Source organism: Prionailurus bengalensis, chromosome F2 (assembly GCF_016509475.1).
Source record: "Prionailurus bengalensis isolate Pbe53 chromosome F2, Fcat_Pben_1.1_paternal_pri, whole genome shotgun sequence".
In the NCBI taxonomy this organism is placed as follows: domain Eukaryota; kingdom Metazoa; phylum Chordata; class Mammalia; order Carnivora; family Felidae; genus Prionailurus; species Prionailurus bengalensis.
Window position 1 is genome coordinate 52,351,292 of NC_057353.1, and position 19,777 is coordinate 52,371,068.

Consider the following 19,777-nt stretch of genomic DNA (forward strand, 5'->3'; position numbering starts at 1 on the left):
CTAGTTTAAAGTTAAAAATGTAATAAAAATAACCATACCTACAATAATCTGCTATTGGATTCACAGTGTGAAATATATAAACTTTAACATCAATAACTTAAAATGTGAGGGAGAGAAGAAGTATAAACTTTAGGAACACTCTCAAGGTTAATTTGCTAACAGTTTAAAATAGGGTGTTATAATTTTTTAAATTTTATTAAAGTTTATTTTATTTTTTGAGAGACAGAGACAGAGCATGAGCAGGGGAGGGGCAGAGGGAGAGGGAGACACAGAATCTGAAGCAGGCTCAAGGCTCTGAGCTGTTAGGATAGAGCCCAATGCGGGGCTTGAACCCACAAATGCGAGATCATGTACTGAGCTGAAGTTGGATGTGCAACTGACTGAGCCACCCAGGCACCCCTATAATATTAAGATATCCTATGTAAGTCTCATGGTATCCACAAGGGGAAAACCTGTAGTGATCATATAAAAGAATATAATAAAGAAATCAAAGAAAACTGACACAAAAAGACATCAACACATGCACAAAAACCACAGCAGGAATAGAGGCAAGAAACAATGTATCTATAAAATAACCAGAAAACAATTTACAAAATGGCAATAGTAAGTTCTTGTCTATCAACAATTACTTTAAACATCAATGGATTAAATTCTCCAATGGAAACACACAGAATGGCTAAATGGATAAAAAAACAAAACAAAAAACAAAGATCCAATGAAATGCTGCCTACAAGAGACTTGCTTTAGCCTTAGATGCACATAGAATGACAGTGAATGAATCAAAAATGGTATTTCAAGCAAATGGTAAACAAACAAAGCGAACCAAACAATAACAATAAAAAATAGGGGTAGCTATACTTTTATCAGACAAAATAGACTTTAAACTAAAAATGGTAAAAAGAGACAAAAAACACTGTTATATAATGATAAAGTGATCAATCCATCAAGAAGATATAACAATTGCAAATATTTATGAACCCAACATTTGTGTACCTTAACGCAACTAAAAGAGCTAAAATGAGAAATCAACAGCAATAGGATAATAGTTAAGGATTTTTATACCCCCTCTCAAAAACAGATAGATCACCTATACAGAAAACATAAGGAAACATCAGATTTGAGCAATACTATAAACCAAATGGACATACCATATATATGCAGAACATTCTATCTGACAACAGAAGAATACACATTCTTCTTGAGTGTGCTTAGAACATTTTCTAGGATAGACCATATGTTAGGTCACAAAACAAGTCTTAGAAAACTTAAGAAGTTTGAAATCATACCAAGTTTCTTCACTGACCACAATTGTTTGAAACTAGAAATTAATAACAGGAGAAAAACTGCAACTCATCAATATGTGGAAATTAAACAACAGTTTCTTAAATAATCAACAGATCAAAGAAGAAATTAAATGGAAAAGAAAAAGGTGTATTGAGACAAAAATGGGAACACAACATGACAAAACTTATGCAGCAAAAAACAGTTTTAGGAGGAAAGTTCATACCAATGAACACCTACATTAAGAAATAAGAAAGTTCTTGGGGCACCTGGGTGGCTCAGTCAGTTGAGCATCTGTTGCTTGATTACAGTTCAGGTCATAATCCCAGGGTCATGGGATTGAGCCCCATGTTGGGCTCCATGTTAGAGTGGATCCTGCTTAAGATTCTCTCTCTCTCTCTCTCTCTCTCTCTCTCTCTCTCTCTCTCTCTCTCTCTGTCCCTCTAACCCACTCACAAAAGCAAGAAACATGAAAGTTCTCAAATAAATAACCTAACTTTATACCTCAAGGAAATAGAATAAACTGAACCCAAAGTTAGCAAAAGGAAGGAAATAAAGATTAGAGCAAAAATAAATGAAATAGAGAATAGTAAGACAATAAAAAAAGATTAACAAAGAGTTGATTCTTTAAAAAGATTAACAAAACTTATAAGCTTTTGGCAAGATTAACAAATAAAGACCAAATCAATAAAATCATATGAAAGAGGAGACATTACAACTGATATCACAGAAATACAAAGGATCATAAATAGGTATTATGAACAGCTATATGTGAACAAAACAGACAACCTACAAGAAACAGGAAAATTCTTAGAAGCATACAACCTATCAAGATTGAATGAGAAGTAAATAGAAAATCTGACCAGACTAATTACTAGTAAGGAGATTGCATGAGTAATAAAAAAACTTCCAATGAAGAAAAGCCCAGGATCAGATGACTTCACTGGTGAACATTTAACCAAGAATGCCAATCCTTCTCCAATTATTCCGAAAAATCAAAGTGTAATTTTATGAGGCCAGTATTACCCTGATACCAAACCAAAAAAGGACACTATAAGAAAACTACAGGCCAATATCTATGATGAATATAGATGCAAAAATTCAATAAAACACTAGCAAAATAAATTCAGTAGCATGTGAAAAAGATAATGAACTCAGTAGCACAAAAAAGACCGTTCACCATGATCAGTGAGATTTACCCCTGGGCTGCAAGGATGATTTAATACACACAAATCAATAGGATACATCACATTCATAGAATAAAAGAAAAAAAATTGTATCATTTCAATATACATAGAGAAAGCATTTAACAAAATTCAATATTTGTTAATGATAAAACACCCAATTAGGTATCGAATGAACTACCTCAACATAATAAAGATCATATATGATAAACCTACAGCTAACATCACAGTTAATTGTAAAAGGTTGAAAACTTTTCCTCTAAGATCAGGAATAAGACAAGCATGCCCACTCTTAGCACTCTTATTCAGCATAGTGTAGAAATCATAGCCAGAGAAATCAGGCAAGAAAACAAGTAAAAGTCATCAGAATCAGAAAGGACAAAGTAAAATGGTCTCTATTTGCAGATGACATAATTTTATATACAGGAGAATCCTAAAGAACCCACCAAGAGCTGTTCATCTAAAAGATAAATTCAGAAAACTTACAGAATATAAAATTAACATACAAAAAACCAGTAACCTTTCTATATACTAGCAATATTTTTTTATTGGAAAAGGAAAATGACTCCATCTACGAAATTAAAATAAATAAGTAAATAATGCTTACAATAAATTTAACCAGGAGGCAAAAGATCTCTACACTGAAAACTGCAAGGCACTGATTGAAAGAAATTGAAGAAGACACAAATAAATGAAAAGGTATTTGTGTTCATGACTTAGAAAAATATTATTAAAATGTCCATACTACTCAAAGCCATCTATAGACTGAATTCAATTCATATCAAGATTCCAATGACATTTTTTTTTACAAAAGTAGAAAGAGAATCCTAAAATTTATATGCAACCACAACGATCCAAATAGCCAAAGCAATCCTGAGAAAGAAGAATAAAGTAGTAGGTATCACATTTTCTGATTTCAAGCTATACTATAAAGCTATAGTAGTCAAAACAACATGGTACTGGCATAAAAAGAGACATACTGTTCAATGGAATAGAATTGAGAGCCCAGAAATAAACCCACTTACATACAGTCAACTAATATTTGATAAGGGATCTTAGAATAGTCAATGGAGAAAAGATAGTCTTTTCAATAAATGGTGCTGGACAGATTGGATATTCACATGCAAAAGAATAAAACTAGACCCCTATTCTTCACCACTCACAAAAATTAACTCAAAACGGATTAAAGACTTAAGACTGGATACTGTAAAATTCCTCAAAGAAAACAGGGAAAAAACTCATTGACATGGGTCTTACCAATGATTATTTGGATAGGACACCTAAAGCCTATTTAACAAAATAAAAAATAAGCAAGTGGGACTACATCAAAAACTTCTGCTCAACAAAATGAAAACACAACCTATCAAATGGGAAAAGAATATTTGCCGGACAACAAAGAGTCCAATTAAAAATGGGCAAAGGACCTGAGTAGAATAACTGGAATATTTTTCCAAAGAAGATATGTGAATGGTTAACAGGTACATGAAAATCTGCTCAACATCACTAATCATCAGAGAAATGCAAACCAAGGCCACAATGATACAGCACCTTACACTTGTTAGTATGGTTATTATCAAACAAACAAAGGATAACAAATGCAAAAGAGGGTGTGGAGAAAAGGGAACACTTGTGCACTGTTGATGGAGTTGTAATTTGATCCAGCTACTATTGCAAATGAATGAAGTTCCTCAAAAACTTAAATATATAACTACCATATATGATTTAGAAATTCTGCTTCTGGATATTTATTGAAAGGAAATGAGAACACTATGTCAAAGATGTATCTGCGCCTCTATGCTCATAGCAGCATTATGTACAACAGCCAAGACATGGAAATAACCTAAGTTTTCATGAATGGATAAAGATGTGATCACACGCACACAGCCATAAAAAAGAATGAAATCTTGCCATTTGCAACAACATGGACTTTGAGAGCATTATACAAAGAGAAAGACAAATACTGTAGGATCTCATTTATATATGCAAACTAAAAACAAAACAAAGATTTGTGGTTTCCAGAGGTGGGGGTTGGAGAAGGGATAAATGGATGAATGTGGTCAAAAGGTACAGACTTCTAGTTATAAGGTAAGTAATTACTAGAGATGTAATGTTTAACATAATGACTACTATAGTTAATACTGCTGTATGGTACCTTTGAAAGTTGTTACAAGAATACATCCTGAGTTCTCACTACAAGGAAAAACTTTCCCCCACCCCTTCCCCCCCTATATTTATAGGTGATGGCTGTTAACTAAATTTATTGTTGTAATCATTTCACAATATATGTAAGTCGAATCATTATGCTTTACACCTTATATTTATACAGTACTATATGTTTAATATATCTCAAAACTGGGAAAAAGAATGAGACCAAGAGAAATTTAGAGCTTGTGTTGATGTCATATTCCTTCAGTTTTAAGATGTCTTCATTGTTTATAAAATTGGTCTAATTATATTAGTTCAGTTAAATAAAAATACCACCACACAAGTATTATAATGTTACTGAGAGTAGAAATAGTAAAATAAGTACCTTACATTCAAAGATATAATTATATGTATTCTCTTTGCAGTTACTTGTTGGCTTGTGTACATTTAGACTCTGTTCAGACACAATTTAAAAAGATCACCTGTTGGGGCACCTGGGTGGCTCAGTCGGTTAAGTGTTCAACTTCGGTTCAGGTCATGGCCTCACAGCTCATGAGTTCGAGTCCTGTGTTGGGTTCTGTGCTGACAGCTCAGAGCCTAAAAGCCTGCTTCAAATTCTGTGTCTCTGGATTTGTCTCTCTGTGTCTCTCTCTGCCCCTTCCCTGCTTGTGCTTGGTTTCTCTCTCTCTCAAAAATAAACAAACACTAAAAAAAAATTTTTTTAAAAATTCCAATAGGAATGCTCCCTATTAAGGTGCAAATTCTCTAAATTTGTTGGTGATCCAGTATAGTGACTCTAGTGTCATGAGTCTTCATTTACATGCCCTTCCTTAACAATGTCTGAACAGGTTTACTTGATACTTTTACAAGATCAACAAAAGAATTCTTTGAAACTTAAAATCTACTTTTTAAAATATTCAGTTTATAGTTAACAGAAGCTTAAAGACCATTCTTTCTTTCAGGTTGCTTGCAGCATTTTTCCCAAACTTCAGAAAATTCATAGCACAAGTGTTACTCCTTATGGCTCTTCTACTTTGGACAGTCATGGAGCTAAAGTGTAGAGCTTATATACAATGAAACACATAAAATGGAATTCTAGCAACTGCTATCCTATGGTCTGAATTGGCTCTTTGGTTGAAAACTATCAACCATTTTCTTGCTGCTGGTGAAGTCCCTAGGTGGGCATGCTTAGAATGAGTTTTGGTCTATTTTAAATATTTTAAATATTTCTTTTTTCTTAGTTTTGTTTCTGCCTCTGATTCATATGGTCTACTGCTAGATCCTACATCTGATAGCAGTGATTGCTTGCCTGCCATTGTTCAAAGCTCAGTTTGTAAATGACAGATGCTTTCTGTCCGAACTTCATGAATTCTATCAGTTTTAATTCTACTGCTTCTTCTATCTATTGCTATTGCTCAAATAGATACAAGAGGGAGTTGTAGGAACTACAGTTCTCTTGTGTGACTCCTTCCAAATGCTCTTAAGTAACAAGAATGGCTCAAATACTCTTTGAATGTGTTTTGGCAGGAAATATAATATTGCCTGTACTGATAGATGCTGGGAGACATTCATTACAGAAACTCTTTCTAAATCTGTTTCCTTCATTGTTGTTGACTATCTTTTACTTCAAACCAATATAAAAAATAAACATGCCAAAAAAAAAAACCCCAAACAAAACAGAACAAACCTGTTGCCCTGTGTTCCTGTATTTGCAAAAGGTTGTAGATGAGAATTTTGCTTATAAGAACATGTGGATTACACTGGGATCTCAAAAATCGCTTTCTTTAGGCTGTTTACAACCTATGCAGAGAAAAGACTGGTCATAAGAAAGAGGTGATTCCAAATCTTTGAAAGATGAAACAAGAATCAGTTAGTACAGGAACATTAGGTGGTTCCAAATATTAGGTTGTTTCTTGAGCTGAATAAATTCCAATAAAGAAAATAAAACAGTTAGCAGCAGCCTTTTCCAGAGTCAAGGAACAAAAATAATCCACAGACAGGATTTTCCTAATCTCAAGTTACTTCAACTTTTTAATATTTGCTGTTTGTCACTCAGAGTCCAGTACTGAAAGTGAGACACACAATGAGGAAATTGCAAATGAACATGAATAGGATATAATTAACCATACCTATTTTGATCATTTGCTCTCCTTATGGACTCATGTGTCTATGACTATTTGCATTTTATACACTTATGGAAAAAAAAAAGAGGTGCAGTGAGGGAAGAGAGAAAGATACTAATACATGACTCTAATTTATATAGTTATGTTCAAAACAGGATAGTTTTAACAGCTGAATTTCATCAAACAAAAAGTTCTATCACTTTGTAAAGAATTCCATGACTTCCAGTTACTTTGACATCTGAACAAGATTAAGTAAAACCATTCAGTAAGGTTCACCCAGTTTTCATTGCTACATCAGAGACCTGTGCCACCATTGTTCCAAGTGCTACTCTGTCTTCTCCAGGGTTTCTGGAAAAAGCCCAGTTAAGAGATTTGTAAGAAATTTCTTCCATTAGGCAGAGTTCTCCCTCAGCATTTAAGAGAGAATATTCTCTTTCAAGTAGCTTTTCTTCATGAACTATTGAGATATTGTGTCACATTTGCTGTTAGGTTTCAGTGCCCACTCTGAAGGGCACTGAATACTTCTCCTCGTCCTAGCAATGAAATCATCCTGGGATTATTACCAGAACAGTAGATATTACTGCAGAAATGTAAAGTGAAAGATGAACAAATGCTGAGCTTTTTTGCATGTTGAAATAGATTTTTGAAGTTCAAGACAAGGTGATAATATTAAGGAATTTTGAATCCCAAGAGCTGTGTTTTGTATTTTTCAGGAGAAACTGGAAAGTTCAAAGCATAAAGTTCATGCCCCCCCAAAATGGTTTTTTCCCTCAATCTTTTTAATTTTTAATATTTATTAATTTTTTGAGAGAGAGACAGAGCACAAGCAAGGGAGGGGCAGAGTGGGATTGGGGGGCGGGGAGAATACAGAGAATCCAAATCAGGCTCCAGGTTCTGAGCTGTCAGCACAGAACCTGACATGGGGCTCAAACCTATGAACCTTGAGATCACGACCTGAGCTGAAGTTGGATGCTTAACTGACTGAACCACCCACATGCCCAATCTTTCTTTTTTAAATATGGAATGTTTCATGAATTTGTGTGTCATACTTGCATAGGGGCCATGGTTATCTCTGTATCATTCCAATTTTAGTGTATGTGCTGATGAAATGAGCTCCCATTTTTCTCAATCTTGATCAAGACTTTCAAGGTGGGCTCAGGAAGATAATAGGATAAGAAAAAAAAAAGTACATCAGAGTGAGTCCTGGGTGTGTGTGTAAGCTACAAATTGGATGCTATGTTCTTTCTGTGGTTATTTCCAAGTGGAGGCATATGATAGAACTTCCTATATCTTCCACTTAAGTTTGTCATTCAGAACACAATGTGGAGCCCAAGGAAGCTGGCAAAAATTGCGACTGTCCAGTGCCACATCAACTTACTGCAGTAGCAGTGGAGCAGAAATGGTGGTGGGATGGGACTAGGCAGATCACACTTGAGATAGCTCTCAAGACCTTTTCCTATGGCCCTTAAAATATTCAGGGAAAGTAGAATGATATCTCATGGCTCAAGAATGTCAAAGAAGTATAGCAAATCAGAAAATGTTTCTCTATATGGAGAGGGGAACATAGACGGTGAAACAAAAGCTAGGACCAATGGGATAGCGGATCTCCGTGGATGCTGGCATGGGAGCATGAAATGCTAGGGACCAAGGAGGCTGAAAGTGTCAGCAAGTGACCAGATTCTTCCAATAATCAACTTTGCCTGCTCTACACACACCACCACCACCACGACTCACTAATCCCTACAAATTTAGGTAAGAATCCAGAAACCTGGGAGAGGAAGACAGGGAAAGAAAACTCTTACAGGGCTAGCTTAAATTTGAAATTACTAATGTTAGAATTGATTAAAATCAGGTAGGATAGGGATCTGAGTTTATTTATAAAAAACTAAGGAGGCATATTATCTTTGCATATCTGAATATCAGGACCTGATAATTTATACTTGCTATGTATACTTGATTTCTTCCTATTTCTGTTACAGAATCTTGATTAGACATCTTAAGATATTGACTTCTTTTTTTAAGTTTATTTTCAGAGAAGAGAGAGAATACACATGAGCAGGGGAGGGGCAGAGAGAGAAAGAGAGAGAGGAAGAGAGAGACAGAGAGAGGGAGACAGAGAGAGGGGGAGAGAGATCCCAAGCAGTCTCCATACTATCAGTGCAGACCCTGATGTGGGGCTTGAACTCATGAACCGTGAGGTCATGATCTGAGTTGAAATCAAGAGTTGGCCACAACTGACTGAGCCACTCAGGTGCCCCAAGAATTATTTCTTAAAGATTCATTTCTTAAACTAGGTGTAAAGCAGAATTGTTTACCATGAAAAGTCACTCAAGAAATCACTTAGGCCAAGCATACAGTGCAATATACTATATATTTACTTAATTCATCCCACACAGGCAGTTTTTCCTCCAGGGCTCAAGAATAGCTGTTTCTTCAGGTGACACCAGATTAAGTTGTGTGCTTTGTGTCTTGAGATACTTAGATTGCAAGAAACTCCCAAAATGAGAGACTCATGGGATTGGACATCAGGTGAGGGTGGATTCATTCTTTGCACCTGCCACTCTGAGGCATTGGATCATCCAGCACAAAGAGGTCAGCTTTTCCCACATTAATTCTCTCCCCTACACATATGCTCTCCGTCTCTCTCTAAACTTATTCTTGTGTATTTGAGTAAAGTGTATATGGGCAATTGGACTCTTGTGTTCATTCTTGAAGTTTTGATTTGGACATTATGGTTCTGGGCAGATGGTCTTTGTAAGCAGCCTACCTGGCTTGACAATTTTGGGTTGGATCCAATATCATTTAAACTCAGCCTTTTTCCTTCCAATGCTAAGTATCTGTTCTCTTACAGTGTTAAAACAAAATGGGCTTCTTTCTTCACCCAATACACAAACGTTTTGATAATATTTGCTAACATTTTCAAAACTGCACCTGACTTAACCGCCTATTTGGAAAGGGCAAACTTGAAAGATACTTTTAACTTCCCGTAGGCATTGAGTTATTTTAATATGAAAATTTATTGTCAAATTGGTTTCCATACAACACCCAGGGCTCATCCCAACATCCCAACAGGTGCCCTCCTCAATACCCATCTCCCACCCCCCATCAATCCTCAGTGGTTCTCAGTTTTTAAGAGTCTCTTATGTTTTGCCTCCCTCCCTCTCTCTTTTGTTTCTTTCCCCTCCACCATAGTCTTCTGTTAAGTTTCTCAGGATCCACATAAGAGTGAAACCATATGGTATCTGTCTTTCTATGACTTATTTCACTTAGCATAACACTCTCCAGTACCATCCACGTTGCTACAAAAAGCCATATTTCATTCTTTCTCATTGCCATGTAGTATTCCATTGTGTATATAAACCACAATTTCTTTATCCATTCATCAGTCGATGGACATTTAGGCTCTTTCCATAATTTGGCTATTGTTGAAAGTGCTGCTATAAATATTGGGGTACAAGTGCCCCTATGCATCAGTACTCCTGTATCGTTTGGGTAAATTCTTAGCAGTGCTATTGCTGGGTCATAGGGTAGAACTATTTTTAATTTTTTGAGGAACCCCACACTGTTTTCCAGAGCGGCTACACCAGTTTGCATTCCCACCAACAGTGCAAGAGGGTTCCCGTTTCTCCACATCCTCTCCAGCATGTACAGTCTCCTAATTTGTTCATTTTAGCCACTCTGATGGGCATGAGGTGGTATCTGAGTGTGGTTTTGATTTGTATTTCCCTGATGAGGAGTGATGTTGAGCATCTTTTCATGTGCCTGTTGGCCAACTGGATGTCTTCTTTAGAGAAGTGTCTATTTATGTTTTTTGCCCATTTCTTCACTGGATTGTTTTTCAGGTGTGTGCAAAGCCATTGTTGATGGCAATTCAGCTTTGAAAAGCAAAATTAGTTATACACACTTAATTGTGATCTCAGATTCCATAAATATATACTTTAAAAGTAACCTTTTGTGATTATTTTAAGCTAGGAAAAAAATTATACTGAATTTTAGTGTTACTGATAATAAACATTAAAACTTTTTTAAATATTTATTTAAAAAAAAAATTTTTTTTCAACGTTTATTTATTTTTGGGACAGAGAGAGACAGAGCATGAACCGGGGAGGGGCAGAGAGAGAGGGAGACACAGAATTGGAAACAGGCTCCAGGCTCTGAGCCATCAGCCCAGAGCCTGACGCGGGGCTCGAACTCACAGACCGTGAGATCGTGACCTGGCTGAAGTCGGACGCTTAACCGACTGCGCCACCCAGGCGCCCCTAAATATTTATTTTTGAGAGAGAGACAGAGTGCAAGTGGGGGAGGGACACAGAGAGAGACAGACAGACAGAAACAGAATCCAAAGCAGGCTCCAGGCTCTGAGCTATCAGCACAGAGCCTGACGTGGGCCTCAAACTCAAACTGTGAGATCATGACCTGAGCTGAAGTCGGACCCTTAACTGACAGAGCCATCCAGGTGCCCCTAGAGTTACCGATTCTTATTAGTAATGACATAATTATAGGCATAGTTACAGGTAGATAGAGGTTTTGTGGGAATTTCAATTTCAATTTATGAAGCTAAGAATACAGTTCATGCTTGATCAACATGGGTTTGAACTGAGGGTCCATTTATACAGATTGTTTTTGACAAATACAGTGCTATAAATATATTTTCTCTTCCTTGTAATTTTCTTAAATTTTTTTCTAGCTTACTGTATTGTAATAATATAGTATGTAATACATATAACACACAAAATATGTGTTAATCAACTGTTGATGTTATTGGCAAGGCTTCTGGTCAGCAGTAGGCTATTAGTAAAGTTTTGGGGGAGTTGAAAGTTACATGCAGATTTTCTACTGCATGGAGGGCTGGCACCTCTAACTCCTGTGTTGTTCAAGGGTCAACTGTATATACAATATTATGAAGTTGAATTTAGGCATTAAAATTAAATTAAAAATGAGATTAATGTATCCAAATTTTAAAAATTAAGTTGACATACACCAAAAAATCACACATTGCTAGGGCTTCTTCCCAGATCTCAGAAGGGGTCCTAAACAAGGTGCCCAGAAACATATTTTTATTAGATGCATGATAAATATCACTTTGGACACAGATTATGGGACATTTCCTAGATAATAGAAAATATAAAGTGTCCAGTTCAATGTCTATCTCATCTTTTATGTGTTATTTAATACAGTTATCTCATTTACAGGTTAGGAAGGCAAAGCTCAAAGAGGGTGAGAAACTTGCCTAAGGTCACATAGAAAAAAACAAAAAAAATTTCATAACAGAAAAAATTCTAATGCATTCAGGTCTGATTCATTCCAAGTCCTTTATTACTTTATGATACTTATTTAAAATTTGATCAGCACAATTTAAAATGTTATGTTAGCGTCAGTCGCACTTAAACCTAAAGAGACAAATATGTCCTTCCTTCTTCACTCATCCTTTCGATTTGACATGTAAATTAAATCTTGACCATGGATATATGCTTTACTGGCCAATATTTTGACAAACATTAGATTTGTGTCTAGATTATGGTAACAGTTACGTGTTGTAGAAGATTCTGGGTAAAAATCAAGCTAGGCATAGTATTTTAAGAACCTCAGTAGTGCTATCAATATTCAGGTGAGTAACGCTATTAATATTCACTTACCAATATGTTAAAAACCGAATAGTCTTACCATGTTTCAGATTCATCCTGGAATACTGTGTTTGGTGGCAAAGAATCTGTGGAAATACTGGCTTCAGACTTGGGCTTATAATTCAACTGAGTCCCAGCTCTAAGTTTTGTAGAAACACAAAGCACAATTTTTTCACACTTTGATTATTATCTGCTCAGGTTATTGATTTTTTGCCATTTCTCTTTGAGCCTAGAGCTGATGTTTATTATGCTTAGCTCTAGGACTCCAGAAATCTTCAGGTTCCAAGGATAGAGCAGGTTTTGTTTGGTGGATTTACAATTTTTCAGGCTTCTGGGTGTGTTAAAGTAAGAGGTTAAAAAAAAAAAAGAAAACCATCTTTCATTACATATGTATGTATATATAGAACATTATAGAACATTTATCTATTTACATATTGGTAAATGTTATTTGTGTTTGGATGTAGTGGTTCTTGACATGATGATCCCCTAGACCCTCACCAGTGGATGTCATTTTGTTTCAAGAGCATGTCATAGTTTATTTGCTGCTTTGAAACCTTCAGCTACATGATCCTTTTGTTTTTACTCTTGGTTTCATGGTAGGTCTTTCAGACTGTACCATGACTTCGTTCACATCATCTTGACTTAACTTTAATATGTCACAGATCAAGTATCTAATTATATGCTTTCTTGCTTCCTATGATTTCTCACTGATGGTCCCCTGTCAACACAGTTTTTAAGTTGATTTCCTTTGGCAATCATGCCCCTGAAATTTATATATGTATATATTTATGTATTTTTTTACCCTGGAGTTTGGCCATAGATTTTCAACATCTGGGTTTTGATCAAGATTTTAATTTTGTTCTAGTGACTTCCAATTTACTACTTTCTCAGGCAGGCACTTTGGAAAGGGTCATATGAAGAGAATTTTTTCTATTCTTCATTGACAGAAATATTATCAATGTAATATATATGCATAATACAGATATTTTTGTGCCTTAAAAAGAACAATGGTAATTGTTCTTCAGATAAGAGTGGGGAGAATGACCCCTTTATAGAAAAAAAAAGAGTTTTTCCTTATTTAAATTTTTAAAAATATTCTTATTTTTGAGAGAGAGAAAGAACATGCGCAGGAGAGGGGCAGAGAGAGAGAGAGAGAGAGGAAGACACAGAATCTGAAGCAGGCTCCAGGCTGTGAGCTGTCAGCACAGAGCCTAATGCAGGACTTAAACCCATGAACCACAAGATCATGACCTGAGCCGAAGTTGGACACTCACCCAACTGAGCCACCCAGGCACCCCAAGGTTTTCCTTATTTAACTCATAGTAATAAATGTTCCTCAGAGTCAGGGCATAAAACAAGCACTGTTGAAAGAGAATTAGAGTCCTAATATATTACTTTTTAGTATCTGTTTTTTATTTTGTTTTATTATTCCAGGAAGTATTATTGATTGATTGGGATCCAAGAAGTGATTAAAAACATACATGCCCTATAAAATTGTGAATTTCCTTAGTCTTTTCCAGAAAATTGCTTGTATCTTTCTAAGTGTTTAAATCTAATCACTGCTGATACTAGGTGATAAGCCTTGGCCTTTAGAACATAAAATGTTAGATAACCCTAGTTCACTTCATTGACTCTTGGATGTCTACTGTGTGGCAGAAAATATGCTTCACTGATGAGAATATGAAAACAAGTAATGTATGCCCTCACCAAGAGCTCACTATTAATGATAAAATAGAAAATTAACAAAAAGGAAATAGGCTATTTATAAGGAGACATGGTGGAATAATTTTGTCTGAGAAATTTCATCAAATATTCAGAAAATATATTATCTCTGTTCAATTAAGTTGTGTAACAAACACTAGAACAATGCATCCTGGTCTCTACAAATTTATTTTCTCAAAGGAAATAGTAGGAAGAGTAAAGCCTCAATCTGGTGTCAGGCAGACCTTTGTGGGAGTTTTAGCTCTACCTACTGTTGAATATATGCAAAGTGGCGATAATATTATATATTGATAGATTTTATTATGTTATGAGATTATCTACTACATAATGGTTTGATAACATTAGCCTTCAAAGTGTTTATTAGTTTTGTCATTACTAGAATTGATGAATGGTGTAGAGATCTAAGACTACTAATCAAAGTAGCCAAGAGAAGATCATGATATAGGACCATTTTCTCTTCTCTAAAAATTCTTAAGAAATGAAAAAAGGAATTGGATGCCCTTAGAAATATTTTCAAAATATTCATGGAGCAAAGTAATTCTGTAGAGTAGTAGTTGTCAAAATGTGATCCCTGGAACAACTGCATCAACATCATCTGAGACCTTGACAAAAATACAAATTCTAAAGCCCTATCCTAGACCTATTGGATCAGAAATTCTGGGAGTGGGTCCCTATTGACTTGTGTTGTTTTAAAGTTTGCAAATTTTTCTGATATATACTAACATTTAAGAACCACTGCTATATATTGATATGAATATTGTCTTATTAGACAAGTCATTTATGACCAATCTTTTACAAAACACTTTTTTATTACCAAGTCTGTATTTAGGAGTATATCCTAATTTATTTTCACATGGAAACTTTCAAAGTCATTCCTTATAACAAAATTTTCCTTTTTGTTTCATTTATTTAAAAAAGTTACTTTAGTTACTAAGGAAGAGGAAGAAAAAATGAATTAGCATAAAGTTGAACTGTAGTTGAAATTAAGTGAAATTTAGTATAGACTGAGACATATGTAAAGTAATAGAATTCTCTGAGAACTTTTCTACCTGTGGTAGAGATCTTGAAGTTAAGAATTTTTTAAAAATTTCTTCTGATCAAAGTATTTATGTTATTATTTTTCCGTAAACTGATTTTTTCTTTTTAACGTATTTTGAAATGGCCTTCTCCAAAATATTTTCATTTTGTAGGGAAGATAAATGTTCATAAACGTACTAGAATGGAGGCTGGTTGAGGATTTGAACTCTGTTTAATTTTGCATCCTCAGTATCTACCAATGTGCCTGGTACATGCAAGTGTTTCATAAATATTTATTAAAATTTCATTAAACTTATTACATAGTACAAAGCCAAAAATGACCAATGCCATAGATGAAATAAAGATAAAAATAATCTAAGATTTCATAAAAGAGATTATTTCCATCTGGAAGACTAAGAACTATTTCACAATAAAGATGGAATGTAAACTAATCCCTTAAAGAAGGAGTAGAATCTAGAACTACTTCGGTGCAAGAGTTAGCAAGCATAGGGAAATCAGGTGGCAAGTGAATAACATTTTGCAAGATACAGAGACTGAAAATGCAGGATATGTACATGGAGCAAATAGCCCTGTGTTATAGAAAAATCATAGAAAACAGCAGGATAAAATTTTTTTTGAAGCCAGACCATTGAAGAACAGGCTTGGCATCCAAATATTATTCAGTACTACAGAGTCATTTTAGATTTTTGAATAGGAAGCAAATGTTTAAGGCGATCCTTAAAGAAGATTAATCAGCCAAGTATAAACTAGATTAAAGAAGGAGTTGTTGAATGTGACAAGAGGAAGAACAACCTGGGTTTGACAGAATTAGGGAAACTCACTTAACCATCTTATTGTATTTAATGAGTTGTGAGGGTAAAGAAGATAGGATGTCATTTAAATTTAAAGCCTGGCTCATTAAGAGAATAGTGATTCAAAGAAGAGTGTCAGAGAATGGAAGCTGAAGAGGTTTAAATTTTGGTCATGATGAATTTGAGATGCCTCTAGACCAAATAGGCAAAGAAATCTAGAAAGTAGTTGCATATTAAATATTAGAATTTAGTAACCAAGTGAGGTCGGACGTACAGATTTAAGAGCTATCTGTTTAGATTGAATATGAATTGCCAAGGGGAGAGTGCAGCAGAAGTCAAAGATTTGGTTTTGGAAAATATCTGGATAGTATGGAGGAAGAAATAAGAGAACATCTCCAAGTGTCAAATCACAAGATATAAAAGAGGATGAGGAAGGAGAGAAGGCCTATAAATTGATAATTATGAAGTCATTAGTAAATATCAATCAGTTTGGTAGAAATAAGGTTGGAAACCAAACTCTGCAATATTTAGAGGAAATGAATAATGAGGAAATGAAAGCCGACATGAAAATATACTTTAAGATTTCCAGCTGGGTTGACGGTGATATTGGTATCATGGTGGCATAAGATGTTCCTCCTGTCTTTCCCCCATTTTAACAACTAAAATTTATCATACATCTACAAACAAAAGTTCTGTGGGAATGTAGCAAGATTCTTGCACAGAGAAATGGGACACTGAGGCTTTTCTTTGCAGGAAGCAACTTTGTTTGTCGTGCTGGCACGGGCTCAGCAGTTGGTACCCAAAAAACTGAGCCCCAAGCACAGCAGAGTATAGCCCTTTGTACAATTTTTGCTCCTTTGTCTCCCACATATGGTAACATAGAGTCTGAATGGGTGGTCTATGTTATAGAGTCATGAGGAAGGTAGCAAAAGGGCAGATAGCCAGGTTGCCTTCCTTTGTCTTGAGGTTCTCACCACATTCCTTAGGGAAGGGCTCTACCACATTCTACCCCTTTGATGCTCAGACCCCCTATTTTGGGTCAAAGAGCATCATCTTGGTTCAGAAGTTTATACTTCCATAACATAATCACATGCGTGGCTGTTTTCCTTTTGACCATTACCTAAATGAAGCTGAAGACAGACCATATAACCAGGGGAGCTAGGCAAGGTAGGATTAAGCAAGCTCCCAAAATCAAAAGGATAATACCTATGCGAGTTTTGAATCCCCCAAGAGTTGAAAACCATTCTCCAAATAACTCCCCAGGGTTCCAACCCTCTCAGGTCTGGACTGAGACATAAGCAATCTTTCTCATTCGATCTATGATCTCCTCTAGGACTTTTCATTCATCATCTGTCTGTAGGCAGCAGTTACTCTTATTAAATTTTCTGCAAACTCCTCCCTCAGAAGCAAGCAAGTAATCTAAAGCCAAGTGATTTTGATAGGTAACATTGCACATTTTGGTTTGCTGCTTGGCTAGTAAGTTAAGAGTTCTGGCAGTTTCATTGAATATAATTTCTACAACTACTTGCAGTCTGATCATGTGGTTTAACATGTAAATGGGAGTGTGGTAGCCCCTGGACCTATCCTCTGCTCAGGTGGCGAGACCATAATGATGGATTATATATATGCTCAGGAGGCCATTTGTCATCTTTCCAACTGCCAATTTGTAGGACATGTTTCCCTGTCCCCATACACTTGGATGCCTAAATGTTCCCCCTGGCAAGTGGGAGCAGGAAGAAATTTGGATGAATAGTTCTCAGCACACATGACACTGACCAGCCTGGGGGAAGTACTGTATAGGCTGTCCTTCCACATATCCAGTATAGTCCACCTGGGGCCTGTCATCTGATGGCTGTGTTGACATTGCCCCATGCCTCTAGGAGATAAGAGAAGTTAGACAAAAGGTGGGGATCTGGCTCAAGGTGATCTGGGGTTCCCCACCATTGGGTTTCCCGTGGATTGACTTATAAAATCATTGGCCTAGGCATGTTAAGCTTTCAACAGAGATGGTGAACTTCCCTCCCCACCAGACAAGGCAGTTTTTCCCAATAATTGAGGTTTTGAGAATCCAAACCCTGGGACCAGGACTGGAGTATTCTATTCCACTGTAAGGTTTACAGGGATCTAATTCTCTAGCCTCCCATGGCCATTGGTGCCCCATATCGGTTCCCCCACATACATAACAAGAAGAGATCTTTAGAGTCTGGGCTATAATCTCTGCTAGGGCTAGAAACTGATTCTTCATCATGACAGAAATGGGAGGACACTTCTCCACTTCTTCATAAAAGGAATGAAAGACCTGGTGGGTTGTGGCCTTATGTGTGACAGTAACTCCCTTAAAATCCAAAATGGTTCCTGTAACAGTATGGGGGTTCCTCAAAAAATTAAAAATAGGATACCATAATATACTTCAGTAATTCTACCACTCAGGATTTATCCAAAGAAAAAGAAAATGCTAATTCAAGAAGATATATGCACCCCTATGTTTATTGCAGCAGTATTTACCATAGGCAAGACATGGAAGAAATCCAAATGTCCATTGATAGATGAATGAAGAAAAGGTGTTGTGTATTTAAAATGGATTATTCAGTCATAATTAAGAATGAGATCTTGCCATTTGTGACAACATGGATGGCACTTGAGGGTATTATGCTAAGTGAAATAAGTCAGACAAAGACCAATACCATATGATTTCACTTTTATGTAGAATCTAAAAATCAAAACCTATAGAAAGCAGAAACAGAGCCATAAATACAGAGAACTGATGATAGCCAGAGAGGAAGGAGTTTGGGAAATGGGCAAAAGAGGTGAACAGGAGTGGGAGATACAGGATTCCAGTTATGGAATTGATAGGTCATGGGGATAAAAGATAAAGCTTAGGGAATATAGTCCATGGTATTGTAATATGTTGTAAGTTGATAGATGGTGGCTACATTTATAAATACTGCATGATGTGGAAACTTACCAAACCACTATGTTGTATTCCTGAAACCAATGTAACATTGTGTGTCTACTTCAAAAAAATTTTTAAATGCAATTCCTGTCTATTAAGTTTTCTGAATTTGATTAGGATGGTTAGGTAGGAGAATATCCTTGTTTTTAGGAAATTCACATTGAAGCATTAGGGTTAAGGTGGCTTGATATATGCAGCATGTTCTCAAATGGTTCAGAAAATATAAAGAACGTGTGTGTGTGTGTGTGTGTGTGTGTGTGTGTGTACACACACACCCCACATCTTCCTTATCCATTCATCAGTCAGTGGACATTTGGGATCTTCCCATAATTTGGCTATTGTTGATAATGCTTCTATAAACATACAGCTGCATGTATCCCTTGTGCAATGATTCAGCAATAGCACTAAGTTGTAAAGAATATTTGTATACAATGGGCCCTTTACATTTTGAACCAGTATTTTAAATTCAATAGGTCAATAGGTTCTACTTTTAACTTTTTGAGGAACCTCCTTACTGTTTTCCAGAGTGACTGCATCAGTTTTGATTCCAACAGTGAAAGAGGGTTCCCCTTTCTCCACATCCTCACCAATACCTGTTGTTTCCTATAACGTTTTCTGACTGGTGTGAGGTGGTATCTCACTGTAGTTTTGATTTATATTTCCCTGATGAGTGATGTGGAACATCTTTCCATATGTCTGTTAGCCATAATACTCAGCCATAAAAACAAAATGAAATCTTGCCATTCACAATGATGTGGATGGAGCTAGAATGTATTAGGCTAAGCGAAACAAGTCAGTCAGAGAAAGAAAAAAGAACATATGATTTCACTCACATGTGAAATTTAAGAAACAAAACAGATGAACACAGGGGAAGGAAGAAAAAAAAAAGAGGCAAACCATAAAAGACTCCTAAATA

General features: G+C 35.9%; 1 non-coding gene across 1 annotated transcript; it reads right to left on the minus strand.

Moving 5' to 3' along the window:
- Positions 1 to 7,745: 7,745 nt before the first annotated feature.
- On the minus strand, positions 7,746 to 7,849 carry LOC122496180. Its single transcript, XR_006300717.1, has one exon. It is a non-coding gene; the product is annotated as a U6 spliceosomal RNA (small nuclear RNA).
- Positions 7,850 to 19,777: the final 11,928 nt, after the last annotated feature.